This window comes from Leopardus geoffroyi, chromosome E1 (assembly GCF_018350155.1).
Source record: "Leopardus geoffroyi isolate Oge1 chromosome E1, O.geoffroyi_Oge1_pat1.0, whole genome shotgun sequence".
NCBI lineage: Eukaryota > Metazoa > Chordata > Mammalia > Carnivora > Felidae > Leopardus > Leopardus geoffroyi.
In genome coordinates this window covers 19,037,513-19,062,232 of record NC_059330.1, presented here as the reverse complement: position 1 = coordinate 19,062,232, position 24,720 = coordinate 19,037,513, and the positions used below count along the sequence as shown (strand labels likewise).

General features: G+C 45.0%; 1 long non-coding RNA gene across 1 annotated transcript in view; it reads right to left on the bottom strand.

The window, feature by feature from the left end:
- Positions 1-17,929: 17,929 nt before the first annotated feature.
- Positions 17,930-24,720, bottom strand: part of LOC123603290 — a 41,184-nt gene continuing 34,393 nt past the window's right edge. The window contains exon 3 of the long non-coding RNA XR_006714817.1: positions 17,930-18,911. This is a non-coding gene — a long non-coding RNA (uncharacterized LOC123603290). The remainder of the gene's footprint in view (positions 18,912-24,720) is intronic.

The window sequence follows — 24,720 nt, the reverse complement described above, 5'->3', positions numbered from 1 at the left end:
CTCTCTGTGATCAGTACTTGGAAGTTAATGACTGTTCCCTTGCTGTCCTCGGAGAATATTGAGATATAGGAAAAAGTAGAGAGGTGCAGCTCCAGGTTGAATTTCCACCTCTGTTGTTACCTGCCAGCTGGGTGAGCTTGGTCAGCTTATCTCTCAGAAATGATTGGGCTGTTCTTTGCGCCTCATATGTGAACACTATGTTTACATGTAACATACATGTAGAAAACATACATGAAACATACATGTAGAAACATACGTGTAACATACATGAAGAAAATTACATTTACTGTGTGTAGGGCATAAAGTTTGGTATGGGGACTTAGGACATCAGTGCAGGGAATTACTAGATTTTTCTGTATTTAAAAAAATAAGCAGAGGGGCACCTGGGTGGCCCAATCGATTGAACGTCCGACTTCGGCTCAGGTCATGATCTCACGGTTCGTGAGTTTGAGCCCCACATCAGGCTCTGTGCTGACAGCTCAGAGCCTGGAGCCTGCTTCAGATTCTGTGTCTCCCTTTCCCTCTGCCCCTCTCCCACTCCCTCTCTCTCTCTCTTAAAAATAAATAAACATTAAAAAAATTTAAAGAAAAAGAAAAAGAACTTTCTGTATTTTTTTAAATTTTATTTTAGAGAGAAAGAGCGAGTGAGAACACAATGGGGAAAGGGGGGAGTAGGGCAGTGGGAGACAGGGAGAGAATATCAAGCAGGCTCCACAGTCATTTCAGAGCCTGATGTGGGCCTTGATCCCAAGACCCTGGGATCATGACCTGAGCTGAAATCAAGAGTTGGATGCTCAACCCACTGAGCCACCCAGGTGCCCCAAGTCTTGTTTAAGTTAATTTCACCTGACACTCCATGACATTTGAGCTTCAAAATTTTGCTATCTTCAGCTCTTTATTCGCCCCCCCCAACTTGATTCTTTGATGCTTTCTTTTTCTTTTTCTTTTTCTAATTTTTTTAATGTTTATTTATTTTTGAGAGAGAGAGAGAGAGACACAGAGTGCAAGTGGAGGAGGGGAGACACAGAATGAGAAGCAGGCTCCAGGCTCTGAGCTGTCAGCACAGAGCCCCACACAGGGCTTGAACCACAAACCGAGAGATCGTGACCTGAGCCGGAGTCGGACATTTAACCGACTGAGCCACCCAGGCACCCCTGATGATTTCGATTTTATGAGTTCTGTGCTCTCAGGTCCCTTGAGTCACAATTCCAAAATCCTAACATCTCTGAAAACCAAAAGTTCTCTCATGAACTGGCAACACTTATTTGGCAGTAAACCCTGACCCCACATAATGCAGAACTATTTGTTGTCTGTATTTCCCTGAATGTTTTACAGCAGAAACATGATATTTTTATTACAAAGTGCTGACATAGACCAAACTGGGGGCGGAAGGCGGGGGGGGGGCATGTATTACCGGTTTACACACCAAGTCATCTCCGTAAAACGCTCTGAATTCTAAGTTCTAAAGCACATCTGACTGCAAGCATTTTGAAGAAAGGGCTGTTGGCCTGTACATCGACCTCAGATCTCCTGGGTAAGTCCTCCACAGCACTCTTGATTGTGTAGCTTTCATATCTATCCTCTGAGTTCTAGGGGAAATTCTTTTTTAATTTTTTTTAATGTTTATTTATTTTTGAGAGAGACAGAGACAGAGACAGAGTGTGAGCAGGGGAGGGGCAGAGAGAGAGAGAGAGGGAGACACAGAACTCAAAGCTGGCTCTGGGCTCCAGGCTCTGTACTGTCAGCACAGAGCCCGACGCGGGGCTCGAACTCACAAACCGTGAGATCATGACCTGAGCCGAAGTCAGATGCTTAACTGGCTGAGTCACCAAGGTGCCCCTCTTTTTTTTTTTTTTTAAACATTATTTATTTATTTATTTTGAGGGACAGAGAGAGAGAGAGAGAGAGTGCAGGGGAGGGGCAGAGAAAGAGGGAGAGAGAATCCCAAGCAGGGCTCAAACTCACAAACTGTGAGATCATGACCTGAGCCGAAACCAAGAGTCTCACACTTAACGGATTGAGCCACCCAGGCACCCTTGTCGGGGAAATTCTTTTTTTAATATTTTTTAAATTTTTAAACATGTTTTTATTTATTTTTGAAGGCGAGAGAGAGAGAGACAGAGCATGAGCGGGGGAGAAGCAGAGAGAGAGGGAGACCCAGAATCCCAAGCAGGCTCCAGGCCCTGAGCTGTCAGCACGGAGCCCGATGCGGGGCTCGAACCCACCAACTGTGAGATCGTGACCTGAGCCGAAGCCAGACGCTCAACCGGCTGAGCCACCCAGGCGCCCCTGGGGGAAATTCTTAAGGTTGTCTTCTTCAGGAAGTTCTAGCAGCTCTGCCTCTGTGCAGCTCTCCAGTTGGCATTCGTGTTGCCTTTTCCATGAAAATATTGCCTGATTTCGGATGGATCCTTCCTTGTGACTTCTTGCTCTGTATCGGCCAATGTTCCCTTCGATTTGGCTGGAGAGGAACAGCAGAGTTTTTTCACAAGCAAGAAACAGACCCCCAGCTGGAAGCGGCCTGAGGGAGGAGGAGACTATTGGAAAGACACTGGGGAAGAGGACAGGCTGAAGGGAGTCTCAGGAGGTAGGACGTCTCCAGGGACCTCGGAGAGAAGACTGGAATCAGGGCTTCATGCTGCTGGGTGATTCTCTCTCTCTCTCTCTCTCCCTCTCTAATCTCTCTGGCTTCATTTTCTCCTACTACAGTTGGATTTTTTGTCCCCCAGTTCGAAACATGAACACTAGCAACACCAAATTCGTATCCTTTCAGCTCCCTAACCAAAGAGGCAATAGAGTTTCTCTCTTCTGATGTCGGGGAATCTTTACAGGGATAGACTTCCGGGTCAAGCCTGGCTCTCATTTCCAGACCTGTGTCCATTGGATGAAGCCAATTATCAAAGGAAGGAGGCGAGGGAGGGATGCTGAGCAAATTAAAAAATTGCATTCACTTGATATACTTTCTAAAATGTTGCATACCTTTACCTCAGACCGGAGAATCCCCCTTGGTTCTCCAGGAGGGCCCTGCTCTGTTGATTTGTAGCATCTTTGTATAGATGTCTCCCTGTCTGCTGATTTGGGAGAAAGCCCACTGGACTCACGCACGGCCTGGTGCAGCTGTCCGCTCAGAGAGAAAGCCCTGCTGTGCAGGCTTCCTGCTGTTGTTCCGTAACAGGAGAGGAGAAGGAGTCTGTCAGAGTTTGCCTAGCACCAATTCCAGAAGCATTTCAATGGTGGCTTTTATAGTGTGTCTGTCAGGTTTCTGTTTGTTATGACTAATCAAATCCCCACTCAACTTGCTTAAAAAATAAAGAGCACATTTATCGGATCCTGTGACTAGAAAAGTCCATCGCTAGGAGGTGTTCAGATGTGATACAGCCAGGTCTCCAACTTTGTTTGGTTCTTGGGATTCTCTGGGGCTCCTCTTTCCCTTAAGCTGGATTCATCTTCTATTGGTGGCCAGTTGGCCACCGCAATTCTTTTTTTTTTCTTAAGATTTTACTTTCAAGTAATCTCTACACCCAACATGGGGCTCAAACTCACAACCCCGAGATCAAGAGTCACACACTCTACTGACTGAGCCAAGGGAGGCGCCCCAGGCACTACAGTTCTAAACCTCTCCTGACAATATCCAGAGGAAGACAGAGGGTTTCTCCTGGCAGGCATCTCTGAGGCAGGAAGATAGAACTTTTTCAGAAGCTTCCAGCAGACTTCTCCTTACACTGTATTGGTTCCAATTAGTTACTAACTTTTTTGTGAATCCATTTGTGTCCAGGGAAATGTTGTGTAATTAACACTGAGTTCCTGAACCAATCAATGGTAGAGGGGATGGAAATCCCCTGAGGCCAAGCAGGCCAACATCTGGTGCTGGGCATGAAGTCAATTCTTTTAGAAGTACACAGGCTATGTGAGGGAAGATGGAAACCTGAGTGAAATAAGTGGAAAGAAGGAAATAAATACTAGGTAGGAAACCCATGAGGAGTGCACTCTACCTGGTTTCCAAATCTGATGCAAGTCCTCACCATTTTATTTTATTTTTTTTTAATTAAGTAACATGGGGTTTGAACTCATGACCCTGACATCAAGGGTCACATGCTCTAACGACTGAGCCAGCCAGGTGCCCCCCTCACCAGTTTAAACTCTGTTGGAAATTTCTTGTAAGAATCTGGGAGGGTATAAATTTGAGGCTTATTCTCACCTTGCTATTTTACCCCCCAAACTCTTAGACACCACCCAACTCAAATGCTTACAGAGGAGGAAACAAGCTCAGAGAAAAGTGGCTGCTCGGGTCAATTTGTGGCTATAGCTGGCTGTAAAGTCATTAAACCTTCCCAGCTCTTTTTCTGAGACCTGTCTGTTAATTTCATGTGTCAACTTGGCTCGGGCATGGTACCAAGTATTCGGCTAAACATTATTCCAGATGTTTCTGTAAAGGTTTTGTTTGTTTTTTTTTTTTTTAGATGAGATTAGCATTCAAATCATTAGACTCTGAGTACATCAGATTACCCTCCATGATGTGGGTGGGCCTCATTCAATCAGCTGAAGATCTTAATAGAAAAAAGACTGAGTTCCCTGGGAGAAGAGGGAATTCTTTTTTTTTTTTTTTTTTTTAATTTTTTTTTTTTTTTCAACATTTATTTATTTTTGGGACAGAGAGAGACAGAGCATGAACGGGGGAGGGGCAGAGAGAGAGGGAGACACAGAAGCGGAAACAGGCTCCAGGCTCTGAGCCATCAGCCCAGAGCCCGACGCGGGGCTCGAACTCACGGACCGCGAGATCGTGACCTGGCTGAAGTCGGACGCTTAACCGACTGCGCCACCCAGGCGCCCCAGAAGAGGGAATTCTGCCATCAGACCATGTTGGGCTCCAGCCTGCCACCTACCCTGCAGGTTTTGAACTTGCCAGCCTCTGCAATCACATGAGCCAACTCCTTGAAATAAATCCCTCCGTCTATACACATCCTAATGGGTCTGTTTCTGTCGTGATTGATACACCATCATAACTTCCTTAAAGATCTGGCCTGTTCTTTATCCTAACCTTGGACCCGGGCCTTCATTTTAAGAAATACTATTCTGAAAGAGCCCTTGTTCAACAATGGGTACAGGATTATTAAATAACTAGTTTCAAATTGGTGATAAGTTGGTGGAGTATACAGAGAACAGTGTCCGGGATCTTCCCAACTGTACCAAGAACGTAAGAGCCAAAAAGAACTTACCCTCTGAAGAAGGTAAGTTGATGTTAGACATCAACAAGGACCCTTCTCCCCTGCTGTGTCTCTTTCTGTTTGGGGCAATTTATCCATGTGGTCAGGATCTGCTCTATCTTCCTTCGAGCTCCCTGTGGTTACCCCATGGGCTGCCCACATCCATTCCCCCTAAACAGTATCCCAATTTTCTCTTGGGATGTTATGCCTTTCCCCTGTTGTAGGTGGGTAATCGTGGTGATGTGCTCATTTGGGAGTTCATGGAGCCAGACCCGTCTCTCCTGACTCCAGTTCAGCCAGGATATGAGCGTGTGACTTCAGTTCAGCCAACCAGGTACTCTTTCCTGGGACTTTGAATCTTGAACAAGTGACGCAAGACTGAGAGTGGAAGGTTGGCACATGGGTTGCAGTCCAGGAGAGGCAATGATTGATATTTTGAATAGGTTTCTCTGATGATAAGACAATTTCTGGACTTTCTGGGAACTCTGTTCAGCTTCTTGGCCCTCCAGACACTCTTGGTTCCTGCTATTTTGAAGTCTGACCCTCAGGTTCCCATCCATTCTGACAGATCCTGTGAGCCTTTGCTTGAGTTATCCGGAACTGGCTTCTGTAGCTAACAACCAAGACCCCTGACCACTCCAAGTCCCTGGGTTTTGTTTTTGACTCTGCTTCTTAGTGGTAAGTCATTGCACCTCCATGAGCCTCGGTTTCCTCCTATGTAAAATTAGGGAATGAGACTACGCCTGTGTCCTGAAAATAATTTTTCAGTCACAAAAAACTTTGCAAAAACAGGGTGGCTCAGTCAGTTGAGTGTCTGACTTCAGCTCAGGTCATGACCCCCAGTTCAGGTCATGACCCCCATTTCGTGTGGGGCTCTGTGCTGACAGCTCAGAGCCTGGAGCCTGCTTCAGATTCTGTGTCTCCCTCTCTCTCTCTCTGTCCCTCCCCGGCTTGTGCTCTGTCTCTCTCTCTCTCAAATAAATAAACCTTAAAAGTTTTTTTCAAAACTTTGCAAAAACAAAATCTTCCTTACAGGAGCAAAGAAATCCTAAAACTGATCAGCACTGCTCTGGCCAAAGGGTTTCAAAGCTCCAGAATCCTGTCCCCTTAGCTCATTCTCAATAGTCCCTGCACTGTGACTTCTGCTCTAATATCTAATGGGAAAGGATTGCACTCCCCAGAGGCTCAGGTCATGATCTCCTGGCGAATGAGATGAAGCCCCGCATCAGGCTCTCTGGTCACCACTGAGCCCACTTTGGATCCTCTGTCCCCCACTCTCTTGGCCCCTCCCCCACTGGGTCTCTCTCTCTCTCTCTCTCTCTCTCTCTCTCTCTCTCCCCCCCCTTTCTCTCTCTCAAAATAAATGAATAAAGTTAAAAAAAGAAAAAGGAGCGATTCTGTTAACAGTGTGCCGTCTTCTCTCCTATAGTCAGTTGAAATTGCCTCTGGAAATGCCAACTAATTTTAACAAACCATAACCAGGAAGAGGAATTTGCAACTAAGAAAGAAAGGCCTTTTGTGAAAATGAGTTCTCTGAATCTCTTCTCTATTACTCTACATGTATCATCTAACAGTGACTGATGATAATTATTATCAGATTATGGGATATGAGACATAAAAATAATTATGTCCTTGTTCAAATAATCCCAGTTTTTATTCTTGGTTATCAACCACGTTGCCTGTGTCAGCTGTCACCATTTCTTTTTTTTTTTTTTTTTTTTAATGTTTTTATTATTTATTTTTGAGAGAGAGAGAGAGAGAGACAGACAGAGCATGAGCAGGGGAGGGGCAGAGAGAGAGGGAGACACAGAATCTGAAGCAGCTCCAGGCTCTGAGCTGTCAGCACAGAGCCCGACTCTGGGCTCAAACTCACAAACTGTGAGGTCATGACCTGAGCTGAAGTTGGACGTTTAATTGACTGAGCCACCCAGGCACCCCAGCTGTTACCATTTCTAATAATGGTGGTTCTCTACAGATAATCCAAAGGACATTGTCCCAGCGAAGTTCATCAGTGGATGCATATCCATGTCTTATTGAGAGATAATACATTTCTAGGTGCTGGTCCTCAATGTGCCACTGTGTCACTGAGTGGCCTTGAATGAGTTTCAGAAATCCGTGGGGCCTTAGTTACTTCATCTGTGATGTGAGAGATTTAGATGAGACACTCTGTAAACTTCAACTCTAAAACGCTAACTCGGCCGGTTGCTTTGAAGGACCTGAGGGCCATGCAATTCCATGTGTGTCCAGCAGAGGTCAGAAGAAGTCACCAAAAGCTCCGTGGTCTCCAGTAATCCCAGTTAGCCTATGTGAGTAGTTTCTTGGTAGCCCCTATTCTCCATGTTACTTACCTGATTTTTATAGTGAGGCCAGGCATAAAAGCAGACATTTTTCCTGAAAGATTAAAGCAGAGATGCAATGTCTGCGTTGGGCTTCCTTGTCAAATGCAGACCATTTCCCTGCTGGCTAATGCCTGGTGAGCAAAGGTAACTTACCTAACAGAAGGTGATACCAAGGGACAGGGGCAGTGTTATACTAAGAGTATATGTAAACAGTAAATTCCATTTCATCAAAACTCTCTCTTTAATGAACTTCTGATTTTGAAAGATATTCACCTCAGCAAAATTCTTTTGTTGTTGTTTTTGGGGATTTTTCCCCCCAGCTTTCTTGAGATACAATTGACATAATAGTGTGAAAGTTTAAGACATATAACTTAATGAATTGATATATGTATACGTGACATGACTATCACAATGAGGTTACACATCCATCATTCAGATAGTTAAAATTTGAAAACTTTTTGTACAGTGGGGTTTAACCAATATTTCTCTCTCTCTCTCTGGTTTCATTGCAAAAATTATTTGGGAAATATGCCATCACAGAGATAGAGGCTTCTAATAAATATTTAAATACGATGAGCATGGTTTTTTTAGGCAGAAACTAGGTGACTGGTTTAAATATGGATGAGTTGGGGGCGCCTTGGTGGCTTCGTGGGTTAAGCGTCCAGCTCTTGATCTCAGCTCAGGTCTTGATTTCACGGTGGCGAGTTCAAGCTCTGCACTGGGCTCCATACGGGGCATGAAACCTTTAATTAATTAATTAATTAATTAACTATGGATTGAGTCGGAGGAACTGAGAATGAAAGACAGGTCAAACCCATCCCAGCTGTTGAAATAAAACATAGTATAGACAGAGTCTGGTGGTTAAAGGCTTGAGCTCTGAGTACGACAGACCCGCGTTTGAACCTTGGCAAAGTTACTTAACCTCCCTACAGATAAACTCTTCCATTTCTTTATCTATAAAATGAAGACAGTGAGAAAACCTCAAAAGACTGATGTGAAGATGAAATGAGATCGTACATGCAAAGAATTTAGCCGAGCACCTGCTTCACGCCAAGCGATCAGGAGGTGACAGGATTGTTGTCATTCGTTACTTGGGAGGAGTCCGTGTTCTGAGGACAAACAAACCCGGAAGAAAATCACCACGCCCTTTTCTTGACTATCCCAGACTAGGTTCGAAGTCCCTGTTATGTGCTTTAACTGTAAGGCCTCGACTGGCCACCTGGCCTGCTGACTGGCACCACCATCCCCATCTCGGACACCTCACAGGTGCAGCCGAGGCGGTTGGATGCCCAGCTGGAAACCCCTGGTCAGGCCATCAGCAGCAGTTAGAGACCTTGCCTTCCTATGGAGCAGGGGTGGGGGGTGGGGAATCATCTGTGGCCTTCTCCTCCTCCCAACCCTCACCTGCAGAGCCAAGGCTCCTGCTGGGTCTCCAACTCCCTGCTCAGTGGTAAACTGCCCCTCCCAGCATTCCACCCTGGCCCCTAGGCCTTGATTTTTTATCTAACGTGGCACTTAACTTTTCTTTTATGCAGCACTCTATTGTCTGATTGCCATGACTATTTTTGCCCCTGCTCTGTCGAATTCCTCCAGGCACAGCCTGTACCCAGGTTGAGGAGAGCCACTAGCACGGGGACCCAGGAGAGCAGAGAGACCCGTGTGTGTCCTGCAGGAGAAAGAAGCTAGGCTGTGCTGTGCTTATCTGATAAGGTGTGCAGCAAGCAGGGGCAGGCCAGGGGGTGGGCTCCTGACAAGGCCGGAGGAGGGCTGCATAGGGGCGTGACTGAACAGAACCCTTCAGAGTGGATATGGCCTTACTGCTGGCAGGGACAGGGGGGTGAGCGGGGATGGGCAGAAGCAGGACCTGTGACGATCTGCCCACATTCCAGAGACCATTCGGAGGACCCAGGCCAATCGCTGAGGGACCTCCCAGTGTTCAAAACCAAAAACTGAAAGCAAGATGGCTTCCTTATGCTCAAAACTCCCTGGAAAGGGTTTAAACTCTTAGGGTTTCTGTTGACTCAAATGAAAAGAAAGTGGGAGGAAGTGTTGATTCAAAGAGAAACTTTCTGCTTCCACCTGAAAATGACTGGATCCTAATTCGGACTCTGGCGATGGTCTTGCCTACACCCAGCCAAGCTCTTTACTCCTCCGCCCTTATTTATGGTGCCTGTAACGGAGCTCTGGAATAATGACAGCAAGCCCCCACCTCGAGGAATGGGGGAAGCAGTGAGTACAATTTGTGGTTGTTGGTATATCGTGCCCACATATTCCAAACAGCACAGGAGACATGTTGCTGTTGATGTAATTGATTTATTTTAATTTATTTTATTCATGAATGTTTATTTTTATTTTTGAGAGGGAAGAGGAAGGGCAGAGAGAGGGGTTACAGAGGATCTGAAGCAGACTCTGTGCTGACAGCAGCGAGCCCGATGCGGGGCTTGAACCCACAAACTGCGAGATCATGACCTGAGTTGAAGTCCGACGCTTAACCAATTGAACCACCCAGGTGCCCCAAATGTCAATGTAATTTAAAATGTTTTTATACATGTCAAAAAATGTTAAAAAAAAAAAAAGACACATCACACCCAGCAGGACAGCAACCACAGCAGGAAGAAACGAAGGAAGGAAGGAAGAAGGGAGGGAGGGAGGAAAGGAAAGGAAAGAGAAAAGAAAAGAAAAAACAAAAGTAAAAACAAAAGAAAAGAAAAAAGAAAAGATCAAGTGTTGGTGAAGATGTGAAGAAATTGGAGCCCTTACACACTGTGGTGGGAATGTAAAATGGTGCATCCTTTGTGGAAAACAGTATGAAGGTTCCTCAAAAAATTAAAAATAGAACTACCATATGATCCAGCAAACCCATTGGTGGGGATGTTCCTGAAAGAATCGAAAGCAGAAACTCGAAGAGATCCTTGCTCACCCACGTTCCTAGCAGCACTATTCATAACAGCCGAAAGGTAGAACAGTCCCAGGTCCATCTTTGGTTAAATGGATAAACAAAAATGTGGCGTATACGTACAATGGCACATTATTCGGCCTTAAAAAGGAGGGATATGCCACAACCTAGAGGACATCGTGCGAAGTGAAAGAAGCCAGTCACAAGAAGACAAATATCGCCTGCTTCCATTTATCTGATGTACTTAGAATAGTCAAATTCACAGAGACAGAAAAGAGAGGGGTGGTGGCCAGGGGCTGGGGAGGGGGATGTTGGAGTCACAGTGTCGGGGACACAGAGTCTCAGTTTTCTAGGATGTAAGAAGCTGTGGAGATAAATCATGGTGATGTTCGCACAATAACATGGGACTGTGCTCACTGCCGCTGAGCTGCACACTTAGAAACGGTTGAGATGATAAATTTGATGTTATGTATATTTTTCCACAATAAAAAAAAAAAAAGAAAAAAAAAAAGAACAAAATCTAGCATATGTTGTTGGAAAACCTCTCCAGGAAAGTGGTAATACTGAATATTGAACATGTATTCGGGTGTTTATAATAACCCTAATAATAGCCGCCACTTATTTTTAAGGAAGCATGGAGAGCACCGTGAATGCACTGTTTTTTCCCATCTTATAGATAAGGAGAATGAGCAGTAGGGAGATTACGCCATTTGCCTAAATGTAGACAGCCAGGAAACAGTGGGTCCCAAGCATGCATGACTGCAAAGCTGGTACTCTTCAACTTCTTCTCGGTCTCTCTTCTTACAAAGAATTCTCTGCTTTGCTCACCCTATTCCAGTTGCACTGGCAGCCTTGAGGTTCCTCTGGCCATCCTGCCTCGGGACCTCCCTGCTCATCACAGGGATGATGAGCTCTGTCAGGGATCATCACAGGGATGATGAAGAGTCTCTGTCTATTCCAGACTGGAAGTTTCTGTTCCTGGGGGCAGGAGGGAGGACAGACTAGCACAGCCTCTGGCAGAGGGCAGGTCCTCAAATAAACCTCAAATAAATGTTGACAAAATGAAAGGGGAGATGGGAAGATGACCCAAGACAAATGCACCCAACTTCACATTTTTTTATTAAAAATTTTTTTAAATTATTTTTTAAATTTTTAATTTAAATTAAAATTTTTAATTTAATTTAATTAACTTTTTACATTTTTTTTTTAACATTTTATTTTTGAGAGAGAGACATAAAGAGTGCGAGCTGGGGAGGGGCAGAGAGAGAGGGAGACACAGAACCTGAAGGCTCTAGGCTCTGAGCTGTCAGCACAGAGCCCAGTGCAGGGCTAGAAGTCAAGGACCTGAGCTGAAGTCCGACCCTTAACTGACTGAGCCACCCAGGTGCCCCCCAACTTCACATTTTGAGGGCCAGTGCTACACATTACAAATTGGTGCAATGTTTTTTTCTATGTCTTCTCTAGCTACCAACGCTAGGGCCAGCCCGGAGTCCTAGAGGTCACTCCATTTGATTTAGGACATATGTCCAACTAGAGAGAAATGAAGCTTTGCCCTGCAAAACCAGTGATGCTGGGAGCAGGCTGTCCTGCATTAGTTCTAAACCAGTGCAGAGGGTAGATACCAGCACCACGGGTGCCTCTTCCTGCCTCCCGTCCCTCAAATCCAGCAACTTACAGCTGCACCTTTCTTGGACTAACTCCATGGTGGGGAGTTAGGGTTTGCAGAGGTAGGGGCCGAGCAGTAGCGGAAGCCCTAAGGGGCGGGTGAGCACCAACTAGGAGAGTGCGACCTTCTGTTCTGATGATTCATCTTTCCTCCAGTTCCTTCTGGTCCCCTGGGAAGGGCACGGGCCTGGCTGGACTGGCTTTGAGAAGAGCCAAAAGCCTGAGAAGGTGCAGCCTCAGTCACACCCAGAAAGAATCTAGAAGACTCTGTGGCTATTTCTCCAGGGTTTGTTTTTACCATGCAGAACTAGTCCTCCTTCATTCCTGGCCCCAGGAAACTGATGGGTTAGCAGTGCCCCCAGGACCATCCCTCAGCAGGCAGCTCCCTAATTGCTAGACTCCTGTTCTGCTTCTGTGGTCAGGGTGGGGCCCCTGTGGGCAGCTTTAGCTTTGGCACCTACGCTTCTAGAACCCCTGGTTGAGACTGGAGTCTCACACTCACAGGCATCACCTGGAGGTTCCGATTAGGTAAATCTGAGAATGCCTTGAAATCTATTTCCAAAGCACCCCAGACGATTCAGCAAATAGCTGAGGAAAACCGAACTCGTGAGCATCTGACCCCTTCTGACCGATGGGGCCTCATTTCCGGAGCACAGGCCCTGCGCTTCCTGTGGTTGGCTCTGCCTAGAACGCTGCTAAGCTGGGCCTTTAGCCTGGGAAGCCCTTTCCCATCACCCCCAGCACCCCTGATAGAGTTAGATGTGTCCGCTTCCGCCCCTACGGCGCCGCATGCTTCCCTCTCAAAACCTGTGCAGACACGGTAGGTTGGACCCATTGCCCTTCCAACCTTGACTTCCCTCGGTTTCCTCCTCTGTGGAAGACATGGCACCTCACCTCCCTTGTGGCTGGGGGTTCTGGGGCATGGTTCTGGCCAATGTTGAAGAAGCACTAGCCCACCAGGGATTTCTGGAAAGCCTTAGCCCTCTCGAAGCTGGACAGCCGCCTTCCTTCTTTGTGCATGGCTGTAATGGCTGGAACTGCCATCTTGGCGCTCAGAGGCAAAGGCCAAAGGAATGAGAGCCCCTCCCCCATGCGCCTCAGGTCACTGGGGTGGCTTTGACAAAATGAAGACTAACGCACAGGGTTGCTACTCTGAGTTCAGTATACTTTACACAACGCCGGGTGGAGGGCTGCAAAAGGACAGTGTGAGCACACAAACACCTTTCCTGAGATGCATTCTGCGTCCCCTTTCTCTCTCTCTTTTTTTTTTTTAATTTTTTTTAACGTTTATTTATTTTTGAGACAGAGAGAGAAAGAGCACGAATGGGGGAGGGTCAGAGAGAGAGGGAGACACAGAATCCAAAACAGGCTCCAGGCTCTGAGCTGTCAGCACAGAGCCTGACTCAGGGCTCGAACTCACGGACCGTGAGATCATGACCTGAGCTGAAGTCGGACGCTTAACCGACTGAGCCGCCCCGGCGCCCCTCTCTGTCTCTCTTTTTTAAGATTTTATTTTTAAGTAATCTCTACACCCAACATGGGGCTTGAACCCACAGCCCCGAGATCACGAGTTGCCCGCTCAACCAATGGAACCAGCCATGTGCCTCCGTGTCCCCTTTGTCTTGCTTAAAGTGAGGACTGATGAGAAAGTCAGGCTCAGAGGGACAGGTCAGAGACTCTGTCACTGTAAAACCGTCCGAGTTCCTTGCTATAAGCCACAGAAACTAAGTGACTAAATTAAGAGAAGAGGTCTCAAAAAGGGGATGAGCACTCCCAGGAGACTCAAGGACTGGGATCAGAGCTGCCAGGGACACAGCCCCAAACGGAGGAACTTCCCTTGTGTGTGTCTTAACTAGTTCTGCTGCCCAGGCTGTGCTGGGAATCCAGACCTGCCGTGTTCTTCACCACCAGCAGTGGACATGCTCTGGGGTCCCTTGCTTGCCCCCCTACCGCCAGCTACCCACCAAAGTCTGGTGCAGGCCCCTCCATCTGGTAAGCCTAGACTACATGCCCTGGCCTTAGTTGCAAAGAGGAGAATAAGGAACGTAACTCTAGCATAGCATTTTCCATTTCTCTAGTGAGAGGTGGGTGCCTCCTCCTAATAAGACCATAAAGTCAAGGGTCCTCCAGACATAAGAAAGGGGTTCAAATGCTAGGTGGTGAGGGGGGAAAAAAAGAGAGAAATGTCCTCCATCTAATGGGACTGGGGCCCAGAGAAGATAGGACAGGTCCCAGAGCTGGCTAGGGTGAGAAGAGCTCTCAGCAGAGATAGGGGGCAGGTGGGTCTGGCCAATGAGTGCAGTTTGACTTTGTGGCAGGATAATGTGGTAGGTGAGGCATAACTCCACTGTCCCCATTGCCATAGGGTAAGAGTTGCCAAATGCAAGTCACATACTTGGAGAAATTGCAAACACAGGAAGGGAAATTGAGCAATCTCAAGGAGAAACGAAGTCTACATATGTTCTAGGAGGAAGGGAAGCCTCATTTCTCCCTACCTTTGTTGAGAGATCATTTAAGTGGGGAGGAGGAGGAAGGAAGGCTAACTCATATTAAGCACCTACGATCTTTGAGTGCCAGACAGGCAGGCGCTGGACTATTGCTGACATAATCTGCTTTCCTATGGAGAAAGGAACCAACCTGGAGCAAGAAAGGGAAACCATACTGGGTCGCCTGGGTGGCTCAGTCAGTTAAGCCTCCAACTTCAGCTCAGGTCATGATCTCACAGGTCATGGGTTTCAGCCCTGCATCAGGCTCTGTGCTGACACCTTGGAGCCTGGATCCTGCTTCAGATTCCGTGTCTCCCTCTCTCTCTCTCTCTGTCCCCCCCCCAAAAAAAATATATATTGGGGCGCCTGGGTGGCTCAGTCAGTTAAGGGTCAGACTTCAGCTCAGGTCATGATCTCACGGTTAGTGAGTTTGAGCCCCACGTCAGACTCTGTGATGACAGCTCAGACCCTGGAGCCTGCTTTGGATTCTGTGTCTCCCTCTCTCTGCCCCTCCCCCACTCATGCGCACGCACTCTCTCTCTCTCTCTCTCAAAAATAAACACTAAAAAAATTTTTTAATAAAAATAAATAAATAAACATTAAAAAAATTTTTTTAAAAAGGAAAACCATACAATCTCCATAAGCTGAGGGGTCAGGAAAGACTATTCCACTTGCCACGTTCTCTCGGTCTCTCCCAAAATAAATAAATAAACTTAAAAAAAAATTTTTTTAAAGTCATCAGTGATCATTCCATATCAGTATTTAATGCATGCCTAATTCTTTTAGTATCTGCATACTGTCCCACTGTATAAATGAAGCATAATGAATTTAACCAGTCCACTACTGTGGGGGGATAGTTAGGCTATTATGAATCTTTTTTTTTTTTTTTAAAGAGTAGAATCCAGCTCGAGCACTTCTAGCTATGCAACTTTAGGCAAGTTACTTCACCTCTTTGAACTTAAGTCCCATCATTTGTAAAACAGGAGTAATGAGAATCCCTCCCTCACACCTCACATAATCATTGGGAAGATTGAACGCGATCAGTGTGTAAGGCAGCTAGGAGTCTTCATGGCACAGTGCTTGCTCAGCCTCTGTTCCCTTCCTTTCCACTGTCATGACTCCCCAGAGTCGGTCCCTGTCCTCTGGAAGTGCTTTCTTATTTCCAGTCCCAGGCCTCGGTATCCAGCTTTACCTCCTGGGTCAGTAAGCAGTCTCAACCAGAAGTAAAGGCCTCCTGTGTCCTATCCAGGGGAAGCCTGTGGAGGGGCTCTCTCTGGCTGCTTCTCACGCCCTCATGTTGTCATGTTCTGAAATAGCCACAGGGCCAGCCTGGGCTGTTTGCCTTCCCTAACACTGACCTAGTTGGCAAGCACTGCTGAGAAGTGTCAGGCCCTGGGCCTGGTGCATCCTCGGGATGTTACCGCAGAGCAAACATGAGTTTGCTGGCTGGGTGGATTCTAGTCAACAGGAAGATAAAATGGATTAAAGGCAAACAGGAGAGAAACCTCTGCTGTGGAAACAGGAAGAAGGCTGGAGGCTGGCTCTGTTTGGAGGTTTTTTTGCTTTGTTTTTAATGTATTTATGTGATATATAAAACAGCCTTATTGATATTATATAATTCACTTACCATGCACATACGCCCATATGCCCATTTAAAGTGTACAGTTCAATGGTTTTTACAATATTTAAGAGTTGTGCAAACATCATTACAATCAATTTTAGGACAATTTCATCACCCAAAAAAGAAACACTATGCCTGTTAGCACTCCCCGTCCTGTTCCCACCCCCACCTCTTCAGTCCTAGGCAACTACTAATGTACTTCCTGTCTCTATGGATTTACTATTCTGGATATTTGGAATCCTATACCAAAAAAAAAAAAAAAAAAAAAAAAAAAAAAGAAAGAAAGAAAGAAAGAAAAAGAAAAGAAAGAAAAGAAAAGGAATCCTACAATAAGTGGTTTCATGTGATCGGCTACTTTCAATTAAGCATAATGTGGTGGGTTTATTTTATTTTTTTAAGTTTTTATTTATTTATTTTGAGAGAGAGAGAGCATGAGAGGGGGAGGGGCAGAGAGAGGGAGAGACAGAATCCCAAGCAGGCTCTGCACTGCCAACACAGAACCTGATGCAAGGCTGAAACCCATGAACCATGAGATCATGACCTGAGCTGAGATCAAGAGTTGGATTCTCAACTGACTGAGCCACCCAAGAGCCCCAAGCATAATGTTTTCAAGGTTCATCCATGGTGTGGCATGAATCAATACTTCATTCCTTTTTATTGCCAAATAATATTCCATCATATGGATATACTACATTTTGTTGATCCGTTCATTAGTCGATGGACATTTGGGCTGTTTCTACTTTTTGGCTATTATGAGTAATGATGCTATGAAGATTCATGTACAGGTTTTTGTGTAGACATGTTTGCCTTTCTAGTAGGTATGTATCTAGGAGTGGAATTGCTGATTCATGTGGTAACTCTATGTTTAACTTTTGGAGGAATGCCAGACTGTTTTCCAAGTGGCTACCCTGTTTTGCATTCCCACCAGCTGTTTGTGAGGGTTCCAGTTCCTCCACATCTTCACCAACACTTGTTATTATCAGTTTTTTCCATCCTAGTGAGTATGAAGTGGCATTTCATTGTGGTTTTGCTGACGACTAATGATAATTGAGCATCTTTCATGTGCAATTGGCCATTTTTATATCTCCTTTGGAGAAATGTTGATTTAGGTCCTTTGCACATTTTTAATTGGGTATTTGTTATTTTTATTGTTGATTGTAGAAGTTTGTTATATATCCTCATAAAGGGCTTATTTTAATCTTTTCGAAATTATGGTTTTCTCAGTCATATGTATACTCATATTAGAGTAGCAATGTGTGAGAGAGAAATACACACACACAAGCAAATGATTTTCAATACCAAGTGAACAAAGATGTGTCCAAAGCATGCTGGGAGTGTGGAGAAAGAGGTGATCTGTTTTGTCAAGGAGGGATAATGGTGTGAAGAGAGACTGGGAATTATGGTGGCTTCATGGAGGAAATGATATTTCAGCTGGCCTTGAAGAGTGAGTATGAGCTCGGCAGGTGAGCAAGGAGAGTAAATAGAATGTGCAACATCATAGAGGTTTAAAATGAATAAGGGGGAAAAAGAGAGAGAGGGGGACAGAGAGAGAGGCAAACCAAGAAACAAACTCTTAACTATAGAGAAACAAACTCTTAACTATAAACTGATGGTTACCAGAAGGGAAGTGGATGGGGGGATGGGTGAAATGGGTGGCGGGATTAAGGAGTGCACTTGTTGTGACGAGCACTGAGTAATGTATAGGAGTGTTGAATCACTATATTGTACGTCTGAAACTAATATTACACTGTAGGTTTACTAACTGGTATTTAAATAAAAACTTTTAAAAAACCACAGAGGTTTAAATAGGGCATGGTGAGCTCCTCTTGGAATGAATCAATAGATTTCTGTAGGAAGTCTGACTCCAGCCCTTCTTTAGGTTCCCAGTGGGTATGGAATAGGCTAGGGAATAGAGTTCACCCCAAAGCAGAAGGGTGCTGTTTAAGAGCTCACTCTGATTTTTTAGTGCGCAAGGTCCACGCTGGGCCTGATCCAGCCCACACGCAAACTCTCAGATGGTACAGAATTCTACCTCCTGTCAAAGAGTCTGCAAGAGGGACCGGTACCTGTGGAGAGGGGTGGGGTTGACACCAACAAGGCGATTGGTGAGCGTGGAAGGGAGGGGCCCCTGAAGATGCACCCTGTTTGTTCTACAGCACTGTTTGTCCTTACATCCTACCTAGTGTCTACACACTTGTAATGAGTAACTACACGAATGACGTCAAAAGCTGAACTCTCGGTGTAAAGCAGATACTCTTCTTCAGTTCCTAAGTGCCAGACCACATCCCATTGCCCCTGGACCCTTGTCCTCTGGAAGTTGGGGAGAGGCCAACCACAGTTTTTCTAGAAGATCCAGGGGAGCGGCCAACTGGTTGTGAATTTAGTCCCTGCTCCTCTTGTTTGGGTTTGATCTGCTGCCCCAGGTGTGTGTCGCAGTGTGAGAGTGTGGGCTGTCCCTCGAGAAGCCTCCTGATGCAAATCACTGAAAGCCCAACTCAAAACGGCGTACACAACTGTGAAAGGAGTCATCTCATATAGCAAGAATTCTGGAGGTCAGATGATGTCAGTTAGTTAATTGACCAGAAATTGAGTCACTAAGGGCTCAGGTTCTTGCCACCTTACCTTCAGAGTACTGGTTTGTCCTTCTAGGCCAGCTCCCCACACGGCCCTAAGATGGCTGTTGTAGCTCCGTGCTTCACACTGCAGACAGCAATGGCTAGAGTTAGAAAAGTGCTGTGTTTCTCCATTTATCTCTTTACAGAGGCAGAAAAGGCTACTTTCTTTTCCCAAAGCCCCCAGCTGACTCCCCCTTGTATCTTAAGGCCTAGAATGGCTTCACAACCCTTTGCCTATCAATCACCGGCAAAAAGAACAGACAACCGGGATTGGTTTAGAGTTTGACCAATCAGGATTCAGGCCCTGGGGCTGGAGAGGAGGCGTGGCTCCCCGGAAGGAAGCTAAGATCCCCTGATGCCCAGGTAAAGCTGGGTTCTGTTGGGTGGGCAACTTACAGTGTTTGCCACACACAGAGCTCTGGTGGGCAAGCACATGCTTCATAGGTTGTGTGAGAACAAACTTCCATTGGAATTCACGCATACGTAAAGTAAACATATTTTACTTTTATGAGCTCTCTGGTTCTTTCTGAAAAAAAATTTTTTTTAATGCTGAGAGAGAGAGAGAGAGAGCACACAAGGGGGTAAGGGCAGAGAGAGGGAGACAAAGGATCAAAGAGCTGAACTGGCTCCGTGCTGACAATAGAGAGCCCAACCAGGAACTCGAACCCACCAGCCATGACATGACCGGAGCCGAAGTTGGAGGCTTAACCAACTGAGCCACCCAGGCTTCCCTGATTCTTTTTTACATGTTTTTTTGTTTTTGTTTTTGTTTTTTGAGAGAGAGAGAGAGTGTGTGTGTGTGTGAACGCGAGCTGGGGCGGAGCGGAGAGAAAGAGAGGGAGACAGAATCTGAAGCAGGCTCTAGGCTCTGAGCTGTCAGCACAGAGCCTGATGGGGGCTTGAACTCACAACCGCGAGATCATGACCTGAGCCGAAGTCTGACGCTCAACCAACTGAGCCACCCAGGCACCCCAACCCTGGTTCTTTTTTAAAACCCTTCACTCTTACTCAGAGTTTGAAGTCCCTCTTTTATTCTCGAATGTTCCAGCTCTGATCATTTCAATATCCGGTGATTTTGCAAGTCGGATTCTACATTTGGGTTCTGTGAGCTCCTGTTTGTGATGCCTTGTTTCCTTGAGTGTTTACTAATCTTCTCAATTTTCATCTCCCTTTTCTTAAAAAAAAATTTTTTTAATGTTTATTTATTTTTGAGAGAGAGAGAGAGAGACAGAGTGCCAGCAGGGGAGGGGCAGACAGAGAGGGAGACACAGAATCTGAAGCAGGCTCCAGGTTCTGAGCCATCAACACAGAGCCCAACTCAGGGCTCAGACTCACAAACTGCGAGCTCATGATCTGAGCCGAAGTCAGACGCTTAACCAACTGAGCCACCCAGGTGCCCCTTCATCTCCCTTTTCTGTAGAAATTCTTTGAGTCCAAAGATAAAAGTGGGTTCTTCCAGAAAGGGTCTGTGCTTGATTCTGTCAGGCACTAGAGAACATTATCTTCCAGGGACCACTGTACATCCTCACCTTGAGGTTCTGAAGTTCAGGCTGCAACCTGTGTGGAACCAGCTTGGGTTTAAGATTTCTTGGGGATGGAGGTAGAGAAGGAGTTCCCCCCATTCTCCGTGCCAAGATTTAAGATAGGCTACTTTCGGGGCACCTGGGTGGCTCAGCCCGTTGAGCATCCAACTTCGGCTCAGGTTATGATTTCATGGTTCGTGAGTTGGAGCCCCAAGCTGGGCTCGCTGCTGTCAGTGCAGAGCCCATTTTGGATACTCTGTCTCCCCCTCTCTCTCTGCTCCTCACCTGCATTGTATCTCTCTCTCTCTCTCTCTCAAATAAATAAACATTAAAAAAGAAAAAGGCTACTTTCTTTGTAGACTGCTGGAGGTGAGGGTGGTATTTTATTTTATTTTGTTTTGTTGTATTTTATTTGTTGTGTGTATGGGGGGGGGGGAGTGGTATTTTAAATTTATCTCTTCCCTGAGGGGTGGGCCTTCAGAACCTCGTATTTGTGAGGGGATGTCCCATTAAAATCTTGACATTCTGCAGGCCCCAGGGCCTTGCTAGGCCATGAAGTCAGTCAAAGTTATCAGGTCTGGCAAAGTGCCTTTGGCACTCTTCTCTGGTCCTTGTCCAGGGATTGTTTACTTTCTTCCCAGATCACAGATACATTCAAGAAGACACGTCTCATATTTCATCTGTCATAATTAGCCATTCTCAGAGGGAGACTCAGTAGGGTTACCCAGTCTGTCATGTTACCAGACATGAAAGCCATTCCTCTAACTCCCAATTTATCAGTTAACAAAAACTGTGAAAGAAAGGTTTAAGGTGAGGGAGTCTTTTGGAAAACTCAATGTTTTTCTATTTTAAATTATATTTCCTAATTTTTTAAGTTCACTTACTTTTTGCAAGAGAGAGAGAGAGAAAGCATGCGCATGCAGGGGAAGGGCAGAGAGAAAGAGAGACAGATTCTCAAGCAGGCTCTACGCTGTCAGCACAGAGCCTGACTCAGGGCTCGATTTCACCAATCATGAGATCATGACCTGAGTCAAAATCAAGAGTTGGATGCTTAACCAACTGAGCCACCCACGCACCCCTTTAAATATATTTTCTAATCGACAATTGATCCACATGATACAACACTGAAATGGTACCTCAGTACATGTCCTTAAAGTTTCCTTCTCACCCCTCACCCCCTACAGCTCCCCATTTCCCTCCTCTCTCAGAGAGGGGTAGACCTTCAGAACCTCATATTTGTGAGGGGATGTCCCATTAAAATCCTGTCATTCTTCAGGCCCCAGGGCCTTGCTAGACCATGAAGTCAGTCAAAGTTATCAGGTTTGGCAAAGTGCTTTTGGCACTCTTCTCCACACATGTAAATATTCTGTACACATGTAATATTACACATGTAAATATTCCTCTACTCTATACCTTTTCAAAAACACAAATAATGGCGTGTTATTCTTCACCTAACAATAGATCTTTGAAATGGTTCCCAGCTAGCACATAAAGAGCTTTTCCACCCTTTTGTATGGTATGTATGTTCACAGTATTCTGTTATATGAATGACATAGCATATTTAAGCAGATCCCTATTCATGGGCATGTAGGTTGTTCCAAAGTTTCTAAATAGTGCAGCAGTGAATAACCTGGCACAGATGTCATTTTTGCTGCATGAGTATGTCTGTGGGATAAATTCATGAAGGGGAATTCCTGGGTCAAAGGCCATGTGCATTTGTAACTTTGATAGAGACACCAAATTGCTCTCCATAGAGGCTGTAACAGTTTATAACTTTCATCAGCAGTCCTATTAAATTGTTGATCTTTGTCAGTGCTTAAAAACAATATCCAATAGACAAGAAAAGAGCTTGTTGACACTCTGGAGAAGTAACCAGTAGGCAGAGGGCCTGAGAAAATAGTGTGACCCTTGTTGTTCCAGAAAGCTAATCCATCAAATCAACTTTTGGGATCCCCAAATAGACTGGATTAAAATGGAAAAGAGCAAAGAATCTTAGCAAAAAAAAAAAAAAATCCTCTCTGACTTAGAAGATTTTTTTTTTAATTCTTGTCTTCCTTCTAAAACAAATTCTGATAAAGATTCCTAAGCCTCCAAAGTCAGTTGAGTACAGAAAGTTTAACACAAAGGAATTTCCCTCTTGTCCTGCCCGGAAGAGGGATATTTACAATCTCTGCTCATGGCTAACATGGTATCCTAAGAACTAGTTTCCGTTGTTTTAAATTCCATTAGGTGGGAGAGCATAAGGGATTTTCTAGACCAACACTGTCACAGGATTTTTCTGGGATGCTTAAAATGTTTTGTGTCTAAGTCATCTCATATGGAACCCCCAGCTAGGTGTGGCTATGGAGCCCTGGTAGTGTGGCTAGTGTGACTGAGGGATTGAATTTTTATTTTAATTTTATTTTACTTAATTTAAATTTATTTATTCATTTATTTGTTTAAAAGAGAAAGAGGGAGTGCAAGCAGGGGAGAGGGGCAGAGAGAAAGAGAGAGAGAATCTTAAGCAGGCTTCATGCCCAGTACAGAACCTGAAGCAGGGTTCGATCCTGGGATCATGACCTGAGCTGAAATCAAGCCCACTGCTTAACTGACCGCGCTAACCAGGCGCCCCCTACTTAATTTAAATTTAAGTACCATATGTGGCTTGTGGCTACCATAGAGGATAGCACGGTTGTAGGAAACTAGTTCAGAGTGTTCTTTTGCTAAGAGAGACCCCCAGGCTTTACTGGGCATGGATGCTCATGACGACAACCTCTGGACACAACTGAGGTTGCTGCTGATAAAAAAACAAGATTGTATAGCATCCGATTTTCATAGAGATAAAAATAAATAAAATGATAAGAGTAGAGGACACCTTGCCCTCATTATCAGTCCACATCCACCCAATCTCTGGGGCTGAATATACACAAACAAAATCAGGTGTGTTGGGTCGAGATAAACACTTCGCTGGGAAGGGGAAGTTCAGTAAGGAAGAGAGGTAAGGGAGGTGGAAGGCCTGAGCTTTCTTGGATGTCTTGGATGGGTTTTGCTTCACCACTTTGACCCTAATATCACAACAAAATTCTTGAAGGGAGTACTTGCCAGGTACAATTACATGTTATTTTGTTAAATGTCCACAATGGGCTAGCAACTGCATTGAACATAGAAATAACAGTCCCCATTCTTCAGAACGATATTACCTGGTAAGGTGGGTTAAAAAATCACCAGGGAGGGGCACCTGGATGGCTCATTTGGTTAAGCGTCTCACTTCAGCTCAGGTCATGATCTCACGGTTTATGAGTTCGAACCCCGCATTCAGCTCTGGGCTGACAGTGGGGAGCCTGCTTCAGATCCTCTGTCTCCTTATCTCTGCCTCTTCCTCTGTCTCTCTGTCTCTCTGTCTCTCTCTCTCTCTCTCTCTCTCTCAAAAATAAACATTTAAAAAAAATAAATAAATTTTAAGAATTAAAAACATAAAATCACCAGGGGAGATTGAGTAGAAGTAAAAGATATGATGATGGGAAAAAAAAAAAGATGGATAAATCAGTGGTATGTATAATTTTCTCTAATCATGGATTTTTAAAAACATACATACTTTTGGGAAAGCAAGCTGGTGCAGCCACTATGGAAAACAGTATGGACGTTCCTCAAAAAACTACAAATAGAACTACCCTACAACCCAGCAATTGCACTACTAGGCATTTATCCAAAGGATACAGGTGTGCTGTTTCGAAGGGACACAGGCACCCCCATGTTTATAGCAGCACTATCAACAATAGCCAAAGTATGGAAAGAGCCCAAATATCCATCGATGGATGAATGGATGAAGAAGACATGGTATATATATATACAATGGAGTATTACTCGGCAATCAAAAAGAATGAAATCTTGCCATTTGCAACTACGCGGATGGAACTGGAGGGTATTATGCTAAGTGAAATTAGTCAGTCAGAGAAAGACAAAAATCCTATGACTTCACTCACATGAGGACTTTAAAAGACAAAACAGATGAACCTAAGGGAAGGGAAACAAAAATAATATAAAAACAGGGAGGGGGACAAAACAGAAGAGACTCATAAATATGGAGAACAAACTGAGGGTTACTGGAAGGGTTGTGGGAGGGGGGATGGGCTAAATGGGTAAGGGGCACTAAGGAATCTACTCCTGAAATCATTGTTGCACTATATGCTAACTAATTTGGATGTAAATTTTAAAAAATTAAAAATTAAATTAAAAAATACATACTTTTTTTTTACCCTCCTAATTATAGAAATATTTGCTCATTAAGAAAAAATGGAGATGAACATATAAGCACAAAGAAAAGAATTACTGACTGCACATATCCTAAAAATACTTCCTTAACTAACTTCCTAAATCATTATTTTTAATTGT